Source organism: Pseudorca crassidens, chromosome 9 (assembly GCF_039906515.1).
Source record: "Pseudorca crassidens isolate mPseCra1 chromosome 9, mPseCra1.hap1, whole genome shotgun sequence".
Lineage (NCBI taxonomy): Eukaryota > Metazoa > Chordata > Mammalia > Artiodactyla > Delphinidae > Pseudorca > Pseudorca crassidens.
The window spans coordinates 81833124-81838178 of record NC_090304.1 but is presented as its reverse complement, the minus strand read 5'-3'; positions in this window follow the sequence as shown (position 1 = coordinate 81838178).

Here is a 5055-nt window from a genome sequence, read left to right as displayed (position 1 = left end):
AGAAATGAAGACAGCCTAAGAGACCTGTGGGACAATATGAAATGCAACAACATTCGCATTATAGGGATCCCAGAAGGAGAAGACAGAGAGAAAGGACCAGAGAAAATATTTGAAGAGATTATAGTTGAAAACTTCCCTAACATGGGAAAGGAAATAGCCACCAAAATCCAGGAAGAGCAGTAAGTCCCATACAGGATAAACCCAAGGAAAAACAGGTCGAGACACATAGTAATCAAATTGGCAAAAATTAAAGAGAAAGGAAAATTATTGAAAGCAACAAGGGAAAAATGACAAATAACATACAAGGGAATGCTCATAAGGTTAACAGTGGAGTTCTTAGCAGAAACTCTACAAGCCAGAAGGGAGTGGCATGATATATTTAAAATGATGAAAGGGAAGAACCTACAACAAGATTACTCTACCCAACAAGGATCTCATTCAGATTCGATGGAGAAATCAAAAGCTTTACAGACAAGCAAAAGCTAAGAGAATTCAGCACCACCATACCAGCTCTACAACAAATGCTAAAGGAACTTCTCCAAGGGGGAAACACAAGAGAAGAAAAGGACCTACACAAACAAACCCAAAACAATTAAGAAAATGGTCATAGGAACATGCATATCAATAATTACCTTAAACATGAATGGATTAAATGCTCCAACCAAAAGACACAGGCCTGCTGAATGGATACAAAAACAAGACCCATATATATGCTGTCTACAAGAGACCCATTTCAGACCTAGTGACACATACAGACTGAAAGTGAGGGGATGGAAAAAGATACTCCATGCAAATGGAAATCAAAAGAAAGCTGGAGTAGCAATACTCATATCAGATAAAATAGACTTTAAAATAAAGAATGTTACAAGGGACAAGGAACAACGCTACATAATGATCAAAAGGGTCAATCCAAGAAGAAGATATAATAATTATAAATATTTATGAACCCAACATAGGAGCACCTCAATACACAATGCAACTGCTCACAGCTATAAAAGAGGAAATCAACAGTAACACAATAAGAGTGGGGGACTTTAACACCTCACTTACACCAATGGACAGATCATCCAAAATGAAAATAAATAAGGAAACACAAGCTTTAAATGACACAATAGAGCAAAGAGATTAAATTGATATTTATAAGACATTCCATCCAAAAACTGCAGATTACACTTTCTTCTCAAGTGTGCACAGAACATTCTCCAGGTTAGATCACATTTTGGGTCAAAAATCAAGCCTCAGTATATTTAAGAAAATTGAAATAATATCAAGCATCTTTTCTGACCCCAATGTTATGAGATTAGAAATGAATTACAGGGAAAAGAAACGTAAAAAACACCAACACATGGAGGCTAAACAATACGTTACTAAATAATCAAGAGATCACTGAAGAAATCAAAGAGGAAATCAAAAAATACCTAGAGACAAATGACAATGAAAACACGATGATCCAAAATCTATGGGACACAGCAAAAGCAGTTCTAAGAGAGAAGTTTATAGCTACAAGCCTACCTCAAGAAACAAGAAAAATCTCAAATAAACAATCTATCCTTACACCTGAAGGAACTAGAGAAAGAAGAACAAACAAAACCCAAAGTTAGCAGAAGGAAAGAAATCATAAAGATCAGAACAGAAACAAATGAAATAGAAACAAAGAAAACAATAGCAAAGATCAATAAAACTAAAAGCAGGTTCTTTGAGAAGATAAACAAATTGATAAACCATTAGTCAGACTCATCAGGAAAAAGAGGGAGAGGATTCAAATCAATAAAATTAGAAATGAAAAAGGAGAAGTTACAACAGACACCACAGACATACAAAGCACTCTAAGAGACTACTACAAGCAACTCTATGGCAATAAAATGGACAGCCTGGAAGAAATGGACAAATTCTTACAAAGGTATAACCTTTCCCAATGGAACCAGGAAGAAATAGAAAATATGAACAGACAAATCACAAGTAATGAAGTTGAAACTGTGATTAAAAATCTTCCAACAAACAAAAGTCCAGGACCAGATGGCTTCAGAGGTGAATTCTATCAAATATTTAGAGAAGAGCTAACAGCCTTCCTTCTGCAACTCTTCTAAAAAATTACAGAGGAAGGAACATTCCCAAACTCATTCTATTAGGCCACCATTACCCTGCTACCAAAACCAGACAAAGATACTACAATAAAAGAAAATTACAGACCAATATCACTGATGAATACAGATGTAAAAATCCTCAGCAAAATACTAGCAAACAGAATCCAACAACACATTAAAATGATCTTACACCAGAATAAAATGGGATTTATCCCAGGGATGCAAGGATTCTTCAATATACACAAATCAATCAATGTGATACACCATATTAACAAATTGAAGAATAAAAACCATATCAACATCTCAATAGATGCAGAAAAAGCATTTGACAAAATTCAACACCCATTTATGATAAAAACTTTCCAGAAAGTGGGCATAGAGGGAACCTACCTCAACATAATAAAGGCCATATATGACAAACCCACAGCAAACATCATTCTCAGTGGTGAAAAACTGAAAGCATTTCTTCTAAGATCAGGAACAAGACAGGATGTGCACTCTCACCACTATTATTCAAGATAGTTTTGGAAGTCCTAGCCATGGCAAACACATAAGACAAACAAATAAAAGAATACAAATTGGAAAAGAAGAAGTAAAACTGTCACTGTTTGCAGTTGACATGATACTATACATAGAGATTCCTAAAGATGCCACCAGAAAACTACTAGAGCTAATCAATGAATTTTGTATAGTTGCAGGATACAAAATTAATGCACAGAAATCTCTTGCATTCCCACAGACTAATGATGAAAAATCTGAAAGAGAAATTAAGGAAGCACTCCCATTTACCATTGCAACAAAAAGAATAAAATACCTAGGAATAAACCTACCTAGGGAGAAAAAAGACCTGTATGCAGAAAACTATAGGCCACCGATGGAAGAAATTAAAGATGATACCAACAGACGGAGAGATATACCATGTTCTTGAATTGGAAGAATCAATATTGTGAAAATGACTATACTTCCCAAAGCAATCTACAGATTCAGTGCAATTCCTATCAAATTACCAATGACATTTTTTATGGACTAGAACAAAAAATCTTAATATTAGTATTGAGACACAAAATACCCTAAATAGCCAAAGCAGTCTTGAGGGAAAAAAATGGAGCTGGAAAAATCAGACTCCCTGACTTCAGACTATACTACAAAGCTACAATAATTAAGACAATATGGTACTGGCACAAAAACAGAAACATAGATCAATGGACAAGATAGAAAGCCCAGAGATAAACCCATGCACCTATGGTCAACTAATCTATGACAAAGGAGGCAAGGATATACAATGGAGAAAAGACATCCTCTTCAATAAATGGTGCTGGGAAAACTGGACAGCTACATGTAAAAGAATGAAATTGGAACACTCCCTAACACCATACACAAAAATAAACTCACAATGGATTGGAGACCTAAATATAAGTCCGGACACTATCAAACTCTTAGGGGAAAACATAGGAAGATCACTCTTTGACATAAATCACAGCAAGATCTTTTTTGATGCACCCCGTAGAGTAATGGAAATAAAAACAAAAATAAAGAAATGGGACCTAATGAAACTTAAAAGATTTTGCACAGCAAGGGAAACCTTAAACAAGACGAAAAGACAACCCTCAGACTGGGAGAAAATATCTGCAAATGAAGCAACTGACAAAGGATTAATCTCCAAAACATACAAGCAGCTCATGCAGCTCAATACCAAAAACACAAATAACCCAATCAAAAAATGGGCAGAAGATCTAAATAGACATTTCTCCAAAGAAGATTTACAGATTGCTAACAAACACATGAAAGGATGCTCAACATCACTAATCATTAGAAAATGCAAATCAAAATTACAATGAGGTATTGCTTCACACCAGTCAGAATGGCCATGATCAAAAAATCTACAAACAACAAATGCTGGAGAGGGTGTGGAGAAAAGGGAACCCTCTTGCACTCTTGCATTCTTGGTGGGAATGTAAATTGATAAAGCCTCTATGGAGAACAGTATGGAGGTCTTTAAAAAACTAAAAATAGACCTACCCTATGACCCAGCAATCCCACTACTGGGCATATACCCTGAGAAAACCATAATTGAAAAAGAGACATGTACCACAATGTTCATTGCAACACTATTTACAATAACCAGGACATGGAAGCAAGCTAAGTGTCCATCAACAGATGAATGGATAAAGAAGACGTGGCACATATATAGAATGGAATATTACTCAGCCATGAAAAGAAACGAAATTGAGTTATTTGTAGTGAGGTGATGGACCTAGAGTCTGCCATACAGAGTGAACTAAGTTAGAAAGAGAAAAACAAATTCTGTATGCTAACACACATATATGGAATCTAAAAGAAAACTGGTTCTGATGAGCCTAGGGGCAAGACAGGTATAAAGACATAGACATAGAGAATGGACTTGAGGACACAGGGAAGGGGAAGTGTAAGCTAGAATGAAGTGAGAGAGTAGCATTGATATATATATATACACTACCAAGTGTAAAATAGATAGCTAGTGGGAAGCAGCTGCAAAGCACAGGGAGAGAGCGTGTGCTCTGTGTCCACCTAGAGGGGTGGGATATGGAGGGTGGGAGGGAGACACAAGAGGGAGGAAATATGGGGATATATCTATACATATAGCTGATTCACTTTGTTTTACAGCAGAAACTAACACAACATTGTATAGCAATTATACTCCAATAAAGATGTTTAAAACAAAAAAACAAACTGAACAAAAAAATGTACAGATGGTAAAAGTAATTTAACCCTTTTCAGAAATAGGGCAACAGTTGCCCCAAACCCTGTCATCAAATGGAATTTCACATCATTCTCTCCCTCTGATTCAACCATGCTTCTAATTTCTGTCCAGTGACCCCAAAATGCCATGCATGTGACTTTTCACAGTCTTTGCAACCCTCTTTAGTCCATAAAAATTCTCCTGTAGCCTTTACACTGAACAAGCGAGAGTTGTAGGATGGATTCAGAAATT